The sequence below is a fragment of the Scyliorhinus canicula genome, chromosome 3 (assembly GCF_902713615.1).
Source record: "Scyliorhinus canicula chromosome 3, sScyCan1.1, whole genome shotgun sequence".
Lineage (NCBI taxonomy): Eukaryota > Metazoa > Chordata > Chondrichthyes > Carcharhiniformes > Scyliorhinidae > Scyliorhinus > Scyliorhinus canicula.
Window position 1 is genome coordinate 12,381,880 of NC_052148.1, and position 15,019 is coordinate 12,396,898.

Below are 15,019 nucleotides of genomic sequence, written 5' to 3' on the forward strand. Positions count from 1 at the left end.
GTCCATAACCCAGTAACCCTACCCAACACTAAGGGGAATTTTGGACACTAAGGGCAATTTAGCATGGCCAATCCACCTAACCTGCACATCTTTGGACTGTGGGAGGAAACTGGAGCACCCGTAGGAAACCCACGCAGACACGGGGGGAACGTGCAGATTCCGCACAGACAGTGACCCAAACCGGGAATCGAACCTGGGACCCTGGGGCTGTGAAGCAATTGCGCTAACCTGTATGCTACCGTGCTGCCCACTTGTTCACTGTCAACAGTTTAAACGTATATTGTTGGTGCTTTCGTTTGGGAGGTGGCGGTATTGTGGTATTGTCTCTGCACCAATCATCCAGGAAACCCAGGGCAATGCTCTTGGGACTCCGGTTCGAAGCTCCCCACGGCAGATGGTGAAGTTTGAATTCAGTTTAAAAATCTCAAATTAACAGTCGAATGGTGATTTTGTCAATTGTTATAAAATCCCATTTGGTTCTCTCATGCCCTTGAGGGAAGGAAATCTGCCGTCCTTACCTGGTCTGGCCTATATTTGGATGCAGATCCAGTGTGAATCTCCACTGCCCTCTGAAATAACCTAGGAAGCGATTCAATTCAAGGGCAAACAGGAATGGGCAATAAATGCTGCCCAGCAAACAACGGCCATATCCCATGGAAGTATTTTACAAAACTACACCTCGACTATGGACTGAGATGAGGAGATATTTCTTTACTGAGCGGTGTGTGAATCTTTGCAATTCTCTACCCAGAGGGCTGTGCAAGATCAGTCATTGAACATATTTAAGACAGACATTGATAGAGTTTTGTTTACCCAGGAAATCAATGATGGCCAAGAATCATTGGGTGCGACAAGAAGTGGAGTTGAGGCAGAAGATTGCCCATGATTGTATTGAATGCAGTCAGGCTAAGGGGTTGAATGGTCTATTCATGCGCCTGCTTGTTATATAATATTCTTTAGGGGCAGCATGGTAGCATGGTGGTTAGCATAAATGCTTCACAGCTCCAGGGTCCCAGGTTCGATTCCCGGCTGGGTCACTGTCTGTGTGGAGTCTGCACGTCCTCCCCCTGTGTGCGTGGGTTTCCTCCGGGTGCTCTGGTTTCCTCCCACAGTCCAAAGATGTGCGGGTTAGGTGGATTGGCCATGCTAAATTGCCCGTAGTGTCCTAATAAAAGTAAGTTTAAGGGGGGGGGGGGGGTTGTTGGGTTACGGGTATAGGGTGGATACGTGGATTTGAGTAGGGTGATCATTGCTCGGCACAACATCGAGGGCCGAAGGGCCTGTTCTGTGCTGTACTGTTCTATGTTCTATTCTTCTGCATTTTCCCAACATAGAATATAAGGACAGATCAGGACTATTTCCAGGTCCCAACTCTACATACTTTTGCAGTCTCCCCCAGTGCATTATTGTGGGCAATTAAGAGGTCACCTCGATGTTCCCACTAAAACAGTGACCTGGGAGGTGCAACCAGATGGTCCACACTACTGGCCAGCAAGCACCCATCACAATTCACTCAGCCCTCTCAATATAGGACAGCTCCCTCATTCCAGGAATCACATGCCAGAGATCCGGGTTCAATTCCGGCCTTGGTTGACTGTGTGGAGATGGCAAACTCTCCCATTTCTGCGTGGGTTTCCTCCTGGTTTCCTCCCACTGTCCAAAGATGTGCAGGTTAGGTGGATTGGCCACGCTAAATTTCCCCTTAATGTCCAGGAGTGTGCAGGTTAGATTACGGGGTTATGGGGTTACGGCAGGGTAGGTGGGGGGAATGGACCTCGGCAGAGTGCTCTTTCAGAGGGTCAGTGCAGACTCGATGCGCCAAATGGCCTCCTTCTGTGCTGAACGTATTCTATCATATGAATATTCAATCTAGACCAGTCCAACTCTTTTTAGCGATTGTAAATAATTCCGCAGCGAGATATTAAACTTCCCTGGTGAGTTGCTGCAATGCAGTTTATTGTCACCGGCAATGTAATGGGCTGGTGAGAAAAGGCACCATTGTCGCAACAACATATGGGCAAAGATTTTCCATTCTCCAGAGGGTTGTACTGAAAGATGTGGGTGTCGCTGGCAAAACGTATGAATAATATGCAAATATAGACTGGAAAGCCACGACATGTGTGCGAGAGGGAATTAAATGGTGGAGGGTATAGAATGTATGGCCCTGGAGAGGGGTACATGGGTTGTGAGAGGGTATTAAATAGTGAGCAGTGCAGAGTCGATGTGGCAACGCCTTGTCCAATCAGAGTCATCTTGTCTACTCTGTTATTGTTGGGTTACTCGGGAAGCACTTGGGTGTCTTGGGCATTTAGCTGGCGGTCAGCATCACACCTGGTCTTGTTGTGAAATTTACCTGAGCCAGGTAAAGTAGGGATTCTCCCAGTTGGTTTATCGTGAACCTTAGTGCGGTGACATTTCTGCCTCATGGAAACTCACTTCAACCTGGATTGGGTGACCTCGGGATTTTATTGTGGATTTTGAAAATTTACACTTCTCATTAAGTATTAATCTGCCACCTTTCAGCGTTTTCAATAGTTCTCTTCCTCTTTTGTCATGCTCTTCCTTTGTCAAGCCATGGATTCAACTGCCGCCCATGTGGCCTTTGACATCTTTCACACCTTTAATACCTTTGACATCATCCTTTGGAAAAGTCCTGGCTAAACTGGAGTCAATGTGAATCAGGGAGAAAATCACGGTGGAGTTGTGGATAGTGCTGAAGGATGTTATAGGTTACAGAGGGACATAGATAAGCTGCAGAGCTGGGCTGAGAGGTGGCAGATGGAGTTTAACGCGGAAAAGTGTGAGGTGGTTCACTTTGGAAGGAGTAACAGGAATGCAGAGTACTGGGCTAATGGCAAGATTCTTGGTAGTGTAGATGAACAGAGAGATCTCGGCATCCAGGTACATAAATCCCTGAAAGTTGCCACCCAGGTTAATAGGGCTGTTAAGAAGGCATATGGTGTGCTAGCCTTTATAAGCAGGGGGATTGAGTTTCGGAACCACAAGGTCATGCTGCAGCTGTACATAACTCTGGTGCAGCCGCACCTGGAGTACTGCGTGCAGTTCTGGTCACCACATTATAGGAAGGATGTGGAAGCTTTGGAAAGGGTTCAGAGGAGATTTACTAGGATGTTGCCTGGTATGGAGGGAAGATCTTACGAGGAAAGGCTCAGGGAATTGAGGTTGTTATCGTTAGAGAGGAGAAGGCTGAGAGGTGACTTAATAGAGACATATAAGATAGTCAGAGGTTTAGATCGGGTGGACAGTGAGAGTCTTTTTCCTCGGATGGTGATGACCAACACGAGGGGACATAGCTTTAAATTGAGGGGTGATAGATATAGAACAGATGTCAGAGGCAGTTTCTTTACTCAGAGAGTAGTAGGGGTGTGGAACGCCCTGCCTGCAACAGTAGTACACTCGCCAACTTTAAGGGTATTTAAGTGGTCACTGGATAGACATATGGATGAAAATGGAATAGTGTAGGTCAGATAGGCTTCAGATGGTTTCACAGGTCGGCGCAACATCGAGGGCCGAAGGGCCCGTACTGCGCTGTAGTGTTCTATGTTCTATGTTCTAAAACTCTCCGCTGGTTGGAGTCATACCCGGCACAAAGGAAGATGGTTGTGGTGGTTGGAGGTCAATCATCTCAGCTCCAGGACATCACTGCAGGAGTTCCTCAGGGTAGTGTCCTCGGCCCAGCCACCTTCAGCTGCTTCATCAATGACCTGCCTTCCATCATTGGGTCAGAAGTGGGGATGTTTGCGGATGACTGCACAATGTTCAGCACCATTCACAACTCCTCAGATAATGAAGCAGCCAATGTCCAAATGCAGCAAGACCTGGACAATATCCAGGCTTGGGGCTGACAAGTGGCAAATAACATGAATGCCGCACGAGCAGCAGGCAATTACCATCTCCTACAAGAGAGCATCTAACCACCACCCCTTGACATTCAATGGCATTACCATCGCTGAATCCCCCACAATTAACACCCTGGGGGTTACCATTGATCAGAAACTGAACTGGACTCGGAATTCTACAGTGAGTAACTCACCTCCTGACCCCCCCAAAGCCTGTCAACAATCTAAAAGGCACAAGCCAGGAGTGTAATGGAACACTCTCTACTTGCCTGGATGAGTGCAGCTCCAACAACACTCAAGAAGCTCAACACCATCCAGGACAAAGCAGCCCACTTGATTGGCACCCCTTCCACAAACATTCACTCCCTCCACCACCGACGAACAGTATCAGCCGCATTACCGCAGCTGCAGTAACTCACCAAGGTTCCTTAGGCAGCACCTTCCAAACCCACGACCCCTACCATCTAGAAGGACAAGGGCAGCAGATACCTGGGAACCCCACCACCTGGAGGTTCCCCATCAAGTCACTCACCATCCTCACTTGGAAATATATCGCCGTTCCTTCACTGTCGCTGGGGCAACATCCTGGAACTCCATCCCTAACAGCACAGTGGGTATACCTACACCTCAAGGTCTGCAGCGGTTCAAGAAGACAACTCACCACCACCTTCTGAAGAGAAATTAGGGATGGGCAATAAATGGCAGCCTAACCAGCGACACCCGCATCCCGTAAATAATTGAAAAAAAACTTTGATGTGGACATTATGCTGAAGCAGGAATGTCCAAAATATATTATGAAGGCAGTTCGACGTTTTGCCTCCAGATCTGATGCTAATTGCCAGATTCCATTGTTTACATTATAGAATCATAGAATTTACAGTGCAGAAGGAGGCCATTTGGCCCATCGAGTCTGCACCAGCTCTTGGAAAGAGCACCCTACCCAAGGTCAACACCTCCCCCTATCCCAATAACCCAGTAACCCCACCCAACACTAAGGGCAATTTTGGACACTAAGGGCAATTTATCATGGCCAATCCACCTAACCTGCACATCTTTGGACTGTGGGAGGAAACCAGAGCACCCGGAGGAAACCCACGCGGAGAACGTGCAGACTCCACACAGACAGTGACCCAAGCCGTGAATCGAACCTGGGACCCTGGCGCTGTGAAGCAATTGTGCTATCCACAATGCTACCGTGCTGCCCTAAAACTGTAAACGCTACTGGCAGCGGTGGGATTTGAACCCACGCCTCAGCAGAGACTGGAGCCTGAATCCAGCGTCTTAGACCGCTCGGCCACGCTACCACATAGTTTGGTCGAGCTTGGTAAAGATTGTACTCTTTGAGAGGTTGTCCAGGTTCTTATCTCTCAACACAATTGAATATATTTGTTGTTCCACCACCTTGTGTCAGGTGAATGTAGATTTGGATGGACCCATTTGGTTTTGGAACTGGTACAATACCAGAGCACTACCTGGCTGGTTTTGTGGCTGGTAAGATAACCCCTTGTTGAAGCATGGCTTCAATCTCACTCATGACCTGGTTTAGAATGGGTCTATGGTGGCAGAGAGGTATTGTTACTGGACTAGTGAAGCAGAAACCCAGAGAAATGCACTGGAGACTCAGGTTCAAATCTCATTCATAAAAATCTGGAATTAAAAGTCTAACGATGACCATGAATTTATTGTTGATTGTCGTAAAACCCCACCTGGTTCACTAATGTCCTTTAGGGAAGGAAATCTGCCGTCCCTACCCGGTCTGGCCTACATGTGACTCCAGACCCACAGCGATGTGGTTTGCTCTTAACTTCCCCTTCAAGGGCAATTAGGGATGGGCAATAAATGCTGGCACAGCCTGGGACGCCCACATCCCATGAACGAGTTAAAAAAAAGAATGGGTGTGGGACCTTACTGGTGAAAACAGATAAATGGCATTTACTTCTGTCTTTAGCATGATGTAAAACACAGTTTCCAATTTTTCCCAAACCCTTGAAACATTTTGGAAATTCTCTTCCAAAATCATTAACCTGTTCTTGTATGTTGACTTCATCAACTCGAGGATTAGGTTCAGACTGATACAGGCTTTCCTGGATCTGAATAACGTACAGGGTGGGATGACTTGGCCTCTCAGTGGACAGTCCAGCCATGGGGAATGTGGTGAGCCAGCCAAAGATCCATTGCCTTCTGGCAGGATCGGCAGTTCCAACAAAGACTCTATTTTGTCTTCGCTCTTCAACCCGCCGAGCCAATTGTACTCACAATTGTCAGCCAAACAGTAGAGATCATTGATGATCTTTCACTTGGTCTTTAGTTTCAGGGTAAAATTTTGCCCCCTCTACTACAATATTTTGACGGAGCCTGAACTGTGAGTTAAAGGCTCAGATGAGACGCTCTTAGGCGGCTAGCTCCTCATTCGTTCCCCTGCCTGACCAAAGCGCCATCGGCAATACTACCAACAGCATATAACAGGGTGCTAACCTGGTCCTTGTTATTCTTGTTCACAAGACCTGAAGCATTGTGGTGCCGCGTGAAGTGCCTTCCCCAGTTTTACCATTGCTCAGCCTGTCTGGGGCCCTCTATGCACTGGAATGATTCTGGTCCGACTCCCGGATTCATCTTGAAAGTCTTCAGCCGATGCTCTCTGCTTCTGATGGGCTTCTACTTCAAGCTCATTCCCACCATTTCTTTACTGCCTGTCTGTAGGTGTAGTCACTGCTGCCGCCATTCGTTATTGTTGGGTTATCTTAGAAGACATGGGTATCTTAATCGAATAAGGCTTTACCAGGCGGTAAAGAAGGCTAATGGTATGTTGGCCTTCATTGCGAGAGGTTTCGAGTATAGAAGCATTGATGTGTTGCTGCAATTGTACTGGGCATTGGTGAGGCCACACCTGGAGTATCGTGTGCAGTTTCAGTCTCCTTCTCTGATGTTCTTGCTCTCGAGGGAGTGCAACAAAGGTTTACCAAACTGATTAAAGGGATGGTTGGACTGTCATATGAGGAGAGATTGACTAGGTTGGGATTGTTCTCGCTGGAGTTCAGAAGAATGAGGGGGGGGCTCTCATAGAGACTTAGAAAATTCTAACAGGACTAGGCAGGGTAGATGCAGGGAAGATGTTCCCGATGGTGGGTGTGTCCAGAACCAGGGGTCACAGTCTGAGGATTCAGAGTAAACTATTTCGGACAGAGATAAGGAAACATTTCTTCACACAAAGGGTGGTGAGCATGTGGAATTCATTAGGACAGGACGTAGTTGATGCTAAAATTTTGAATATATTCAAGAGGTGGCTGGATATAGCACTTGGGGAGAATGGGATCAAAGGCTATGGGGAGAAAGCAGGATTAGGCTATCGAGCTGGATAATCAGCCATGGTCGTGATAAATGGCGGATCAGGCTCGAAGGGCCAAAAGGCCTCCCCCTGCTCCTATCTTCTAGGTGTCTATGTAAGAGATCTGTCCAGAGGCAAAGATCTTTTCTTCAAAGTGCATTTATTTGCATGAATAACTATACACGATATTACAGGACATCAGGACCGAGCTATTTCTACTCTCTTGGGTTCATAAGAACATAAGAACATAAGAACTAGGAGCAGGAGTAGGCCATCTGGCCCCTCGAGCCTGCTCCGCCATTCAATTAGATCATGGCTGATCTTTTGTGGACTCAGCTCCACTTTCCGGCCCGAACACCATAACCCTTAATCCCTTTATTCTTCAAAAAACTATCTATCTTTACCTTAAAAACATGTAATGAAGGAGCCTCAACTGCTTCACTGGGCAAGGAATTCCATAGATTCACAACCCTTTGGGTGAAGAAGTTCCTCCTAAACTCAGTTGTAAATCTACTTCCCCTTATTTTGAGGCTATGCCCCCTAGTTCTGCTGTCACCCGCCAGTGGAAACAACCTGCCCGCATCTATCCTATCTATTCCATTCATAATTTTAAATGTTTCTATAAGATCCCTCCTCATCCTTCTAAATTCCAACGAGTACAGTCCCAGTCTACTCAACCTCTCCTCATAATCCAACCCCTTCAGCTCTGGGATTAACCTAGTGAATCTCCTCTGCACACCCTCCAGCGCCAGTACGTCCTTTCTCAAGTAAGGAGACCAAAACTGAACACAATACTCCAGGTGTGGCCGCACTAACACCTTATACAATTGCAACATAACCTCCCTAGTCTTAAACTCCATCCCTCTAGCAATGACGGACAAAATTCCATTTGCCTTCTTAATCACCTGTTGCACTTGTAAACCAACCTTCTGTGACTCATGCACTAGCACACCCAGGTCTCTCTGCACAGCGGCATGCTTTAATATTTTATCGTTTAAATAATAATCCCGTTTGCTGTTATTCCCACCAAAATGGATAACCTCACATTTGTCAACATTGTATTCCATCTGCCAGACCCTAGCCCATTCACTTAACCTATCCAAATCCCTCTGCAGACTTCCCACAGGTTCCTGCAGGTTCTTCTCACTTGTTTCTCTCTGAGTGACATCCTTATGAAATAGCTCCTTCCGCACATGCTGAATAGCTATCGCTGTAGTGGTGTTAAAGTCAACCCTTTAATCTACACCAACCAATCAGTGCCCCTTTCTCCTGCAGTATAACTTGTGATACATTGAAATTTGGAATTCTGTTATTTGGCCTGATGAGTGAAAGATGAAAAGCTTCAGCGACATGTCTCCCTTTTCAAAAGTATACATTTCATTTTCTTCCTTACTCCCCCACCTCTCTTCCTCCACTCTTTACCCTCCATTTTCCTAAAAGCTGCCGAGCCTAATGTCCTCCGGTTCCCAACGTTAGGAAGTTGACCTGCAACCTTTGACCTTTCCACCGATACTGCCTGACTTTGTTTCATCTGTACATGGGATGTGGGCGTCGCCGGCTGGGCCAACATTTATTGCCCACCCCTGAGGGGCATTTAAGAGTCAACCACATTGCTGTGGGTCTGGAGTCACATGTAGGCCGAGACCAGGTCAGGACGGCAAATTTTCTTCCTGAAAGGAACATTAGTGAATCAGATGGGTTTTTAACGACAATCGACAATAGTTTCATGGTCAGCTTTAGACTTTTAATTCCAGGATTTAAAAAAAAATTCAATTCTAATTTCACCATCTGCCATGGCGGGATTTGAACCCAGGTCCCCAGAGCATTACTCTGGGTCTCTGGATTAGATTAGAATTAGAACAGTACAGCACAGAACAGGCCCTTCGGCCCTCGATGTTGTGCCGAGCAATGATCACCCTACTCAAGCCCACGTATCCACCCTATACCAGTAACCCAACAACCCCCATTAACATTATTTTTTTAGGACACTAAGGGCAATTTAGCCTGGCCAATCCACCTAACCCACACATCTTTGGACTGTGGGAGGAAACCGGAGCACCCGGAGGAAACCCACGCACACACGGGGAGGACGTGCAGACTCCGCACAGGCAGTGACCCAGCCGGGAACCGAACCTGGGACCTTGGAGCTGTGAAGCATTGATGCTAACCACCATGCTACCGTGCTACCCATTACTAGTCCAGTGACAGTGCCACTGCCTCCCCTGCTGAGCATCGCCACCAATTTGTGCTTTGCCAGTCTGTTTTTCCTTCAGGTGGAATGGCCAACTGGACGCAATCCTTGAGAACCCCTCTGGAGGAGGTGGCAATCCAGTTCCTCACGGGTGATGATCCACCACACTCAAGCGTCTCCAATTTTGGCAGCAAATGCTCCTTCTCACTCGGGGGGGGGGGGGGGGGGGGGGGGGAGGAAAGGTGCAGCATTAAATCATGTGAAAGAAAAATGTTGCACAGGTGCAGAGAGATTTAGCCAACTTTGATGCTGGCAACGCAGCCCACAAGGCTATTCAAAAAAAAAAATCTGGCTTTCATTATTAGAGGCAACGAGTACAAAAGCGAGGCAGTTACAGTGTGCCTTTATAAATCATTGGTTGGACCCCAGCTGGAGTATTATGTTCAACAAAATTTAATGCAGAGAAGTGTGAAGTGATACACTTTGGAAAGAAGAATGAGAAACGGCAGTGTAAACTCTAAGGTACAATTCAAAGGGAATATCGGAACAGAGAGGCCTGGGAGTTTATGGATAGAAGTCTTTGAAGGTGGCAGGGCAAGTTCATAAGGCTCTGTCAAAAAAACATATGGGACCCTTGGCGTTACAAAAGGATGGCAGCCATGATGTGGAGATGCCGGCGTTGGACTGGGGTCAGCACAGTAAGAAGTCTTACAACACCAGGTTAAAGTCCAACAGGTTTGTTTCAAACACGAGCTTTCGGAGCAAACCTGTTGGACTTTAACCTGGTGTTGTAAGACTTCTTACTTTACAAAAGGAAGCAGAAAACACAAAAGGAAGAAGTGTTTCCAAACCTTTCTAACTGACTCAGCTTGAAGTATTGCATCCGTTTCATCATAGAATTTACAGTGCAGAAGGAGGCCATTCGGGCCATCGAGTCTGCACCGGCTCTTGGAAAGAGCACCCTACCCAAGGTCAACACCTCCACCCTATCCCCATAACCCAGTAACCCCACCCAACACTAAGGGCAATTTTGGACACTAAGGGCAATTTATCGTGGCCAATCCACCTAACCTGCACATCTTTGGACCGTGGGGGGAAACCGGAGCACCCGGAGGAAACCCACGCACACACGGGGAGGATGTCCAGACTCCGCACAGACAGTGACCCAAGCCGGAATCGAACCTGGGACCCTGGAGCTGTGAAGCCATTGTGCTAACCACAAGGCTACCGTGCTGCCGTGTGAAAGTTTCTGTGCAGGGAACTTTCACAAGGACCGAAGCCAGGTCAGTGAGCCATTCAGCAGATTTCAGTGAAAGTCTGCTGAGCGGCAGGTTGAGCGGGGTGATTCACGGCACAGGCAGCGCGGGGAAAGACCCCGCTATTCAATGGCACTTTACCATTTTTTTTTGCCTCAACGAGGAACTCCCCGACTAAGGCCGCACCTTAGTCATTTCCTGCACTGACGATCTCAGCTCACCAGTGCGGGACTCCCACCCGCCGATCAGGCCGCCATTTTGAGAGGCAGCCCCAATCTTTCAAACCACCTTCGAGTCCCAACACAGCATCAGAATCCCCCCCCCCCCCCCCCCCCGACTTTACCCAAATTAACTCTAACAGGGTCCTTAAGTCCACCCTCACCCTCCCTCTTTTTGGTAAGGCCTCTCCCCAGACCCGAAGCCTGGCAACGTGCAACCTGACACTTGGGCCTCTTGGCACTTTCAAGGTGCCAAGCTGGCAATGCCAAGGTACCCAGGTGCCAGCAGGAGTGCCACGTTGCCCTGTCCCTGATTACCGGGAGTCTCCAGTGGCCTGATGGACCCCCAGGTGCCGATGCGACTGATCCTCGTTTGTGTGGCACATTTAAATATACTTGCCTGGATCTCACCCAGCGAGAGCAAGACCCAGAATTGTTAGGTGAATGGGACATTCTGAATTCTTCCTCAGTGTACCCGAACAGTGTGGCGGCTAGGGGATTTTCACAGTAACTTCATTGCAGTGTTAATGTAAGCCTACTTGGGACACTAATAAAGATTATTATTATAGATTGCGCTGCCCTGCGAGGTTCCGTTGCGACTCACGAGACGTTTTGAGTGCCGCGAATCTCGCAAGAGGCCTCTCGTGAGATTCAATGGCCTCATCCCGACACCAATTCGGGCCCGATGGGGCCGTGGAATCATGCCCAGGTTGCAGGGGGATACAAGTGGGTTGGGTGAGTGGGAAAAAATCTGGAGTTCAGTGTGGAAAGTTGGGAAGGTGTTCACTTTGGCAGGAAGAATAAAAAGGCAAGGCATTATTTAAAGAGAGAATAACTGCAGAATTCGAAAAGTGCAGAGGGATCTGTGTGTTCCAGTGCATGAGTCGCAAAAAGTTAGTGTGTAGGTGCAGCAAGTAGTTAAGAAGGCGAATGGAATACAATCCTTTGTTATGAGAGGAATTGAACATAACTCACAACTTCATTTATACACGGCATTGGTGAGACGGCATCTCGAGCACTGTGCGCAGTTTTAGTCTTATTTGAGGAAGGTGTAACTGTGTTGGAGGCGGTTCAGAGGAGGTTCACTAGATTGATACCTGGAATGAACAGGTTGACTTATGAGGATAGGTTGGAAAGGGTGGGCAGGTTTCCACTGGAGGGGTGACTTGATTGAAGTATATAAGATCCTGAATGATCTTGATAAGGTGGGTGTGGAAATGATGTTTCCTTTTGTGGGTGAGTCCAGAACCGGGGGCACTGTATTAAAATTAGGGATCACCCCATTAAGACAGAGATGGGGAGAAATGTTGGGCGGGATTCTCCCATCTGACGGCAGAGTGTTGACGCCGTCGTAAAAACTGGAGAGTTTGACGGCGTCATCAGACCGCTATGTGTAGCGATCCTCTGCCCTACAGGAGGCCAGCACGGCACTGGGGCGACCCACGCCGTTCCAGCTGCCAATACCGGTGTCAAATGGGCGCCGCGGGTCTGCGCATGCACAATACGACCGGCGCGAATGCGTGCATGCGCACTGCGACCAGCACGAATGCGTGCATGCGCACTGCGACCAGCACGAATGCGTGCATGCGCGGCAGCCTCCTTCTCCGCGCCATCCCCGACGCAACATGGCGTGGGGCTGCAGAGGCGGCACGGAGCAAAAGAGGCCCCCACCACGAGAGGCCGGTCCACCGATCGGTAGGCCCCGATCACGGGCCAGGCCACGGTGGAGGCCCCCTCCCCCCCAGGGGGTCGGAGCACCTCTCCCCCCCCCCCCCCCCCCCCCCCCCCCCGCTAACCAGGCCGCCCCGATAGGATGGACGCCGAGGTCCCACCGGGTAACACCAGATGCGAATGCCACCGGCGGGACTCAGGCTTTTTTGGGCGGCCGCTCGGCCCAACCCGGGCGGAGAATCGCCGGGGGGGGGGCTGCGTGGAGCGGCCCCTGACCAGCGCCGTGCCGTCCCCCCGGAGAATAGGCAGATCGGTGTCGGGACAGCGTCGCTCGAATCGCGCCCCGCCCGGTGATTCTCCGAACCAGCGTGGGCTGGGAGATTCCCGCCCATTTTCCCTGAGGGTCGTGCGACTTTGGAGCTCTCTGCCTCAGAAGGTGGTGGAGGCGGGGTTACTGAATATTTTTTGAGGCGGAGGCAGATAGATTCTTGTCAGGCAAGGGAATCAAAGATTATCGGGGGTATGTGGGAATGTTGAATTATAAACACAAACAGATCGATTGAATGGCTGAGAAGGCTCGAGAGGCCGAATGGTCTACTCCTGCTCCTATTTTGTTCGTACGTACGAGAGGTTTTAGTTATCTGCCGAGGCCTGAGAAGCTGGGACTGTACCTCCTTGAACAGAGAGGGTGTTGAAAATGGTGTGGGTTCAGAGCAAGTAAATAAGCAGAAACCTTTTCTTCCAACAGCAGGAGGTTCAGTAACCCAAGCGCATCGCTTTAAAATATTTGGCAAAAGAACCAGGAAGACGATATAGAGTTTTTTTGAAAAAACACGGCACTGAAAACAGATTCAATCATAACCTCACGTGAGGGGCCTCACGGTAGCATGGTGGTTAGCATCAATGCTTCACAGCTCCAGGGTCCCAGGTTCGATTCCCGGCTGGGTCACTGTCTGTGTGGAGTCTGCACGTCCTCCCCGTGTGTGCGTGGGTTTCCTCCGGGTGCTCCGGTTTCCTCCCACAGTCCAAAGATGTGCGGGTTAGGTGGATTGGCCATGCTAAATTGCCCGTAGTGTAAGGTTAATGGGGGGATTGTTGGGTTACGTGGGTTTAATTAGGGTGATCATTGCTCGGCACAACATCGAGGGCCGAAGGGCCTGTTCTGTGCTGTACTGTTCTATGTTCTATAACTCTGAAAAGGGAATTGGATAGGCACCCAACAGGTCTACAGAGTGCAGGTCATTAGAAAGAGCAAAGGGTCATGGGACTCCTTCAAATATCTAGCACAGGCATGGTGGGGCGAATGACCTCCTCTGCTGTATCATTGTAAGATCCATGTCGGTGGGAGGAATAAGGAGGTCAGGTACCCTTTGGAAAATAAGTGTTTATCCCGTATATTGGAGGGGAAGGTTGTTGGGGGACAGATACAGAAAGCTGCAATGCAGCTTAACAAGGCCTACATTTTTTTAAAAAGTCAAACAAAGTACTTGGTTTGTTTCTTCAGGTGTAAAACTGAAAAGCAGAGTAGTTAAAGAAAACTTTTGCAGAAGCTTGGTGAGACCACCCGGGAAGTGCTGCTTAACAGTTCCTGGTCTCCATATTACAAAGACAGGCCATTGGAGGAAGACGCAAGATTTACTGGGGGCTGAGAGATTACCCCACCAGGAAAGATTGAACAGGCCGGGGTTCCTTTCACTCGTAAGAAAGGAGCAAGGGATGAGCTGATAGAGAATTTGATAGGGTAGGAAGGTAAAGAAGATGTTTCACTGGCGGGTGACACCAGAACTGTTGGTTCTAAGTATGACTAGAAGACAGTCATGAATGAATTCTTTGAGGAATTCAGGAGAAACCTTTCTACCTGGAGCGTGGTTGGAATGTGGAACTTTGTACCGGGGGGGGGGGGGGGGGTTGTTAGTTTTGGAAGATTTAAGGGAGGAGTTATAATAATACATGGTGGGGGGGAAGGAATAAGAGGCCGTATTGATGGGGTTGGTTGAATAGGCCCGTTTGGAGCAGAAACACCAGCATGGGCCTGTTAGGCTGAGGGGCTTTCTTTCCTTGCTGTAGGCAGTACATCATACAGCCTGCTGATTCTGTAAGTGGGACTGACGCAGCGTGTTGAGGTGCAGTAGAAGGAGCTGCCTGTGTTATTCTTGGCTCGGGGCTTGGTGGAGGCCGAACTTGGTCATTCCCAAGTGGGGAAAGAGTTTGATTCACTGGGGGTTAACATCACTCGCTCCTGATAAGTGAAAATGTCAGAAGGGGAAGGGGAAAGAAAAACAGTCTCGAGTCCGCAGCGCGTCGTAAATTCACTGAACTCCCTGAGACTGACGTCGGGCAAGGTTGAAAAGCGAAACCTTCAGCAAGCACATCAATCTCGGGATCTGCCAGGAAAGGTGTTCCATTAAAAAGTGAGCAGTGTTTGAGGTAAGCTTCTGTTCAAGGGGTTACCTCACAAATCAACCGAGAGAGGTGAAATGGAGCATTGCTTTTTCCTG

General features: G+C 48.9%; 1 non-coding gene across 1 annotated transcript; it reads right to left on the reverse strand.

The window, feature by feature from the left end:
* Window positions 1-5,082: 5,082 nt before the first annotated feature.
* Window positions 5,083-5,164, reverse strand: trnal-cag. The gene has a single exon. It is a non-coding gene; the product is annotated as a tRNA-Leu (tRNA).
* Between the last annotated feature and the right edge of the window lie 9,855 nt (window positions 5,165-15,019).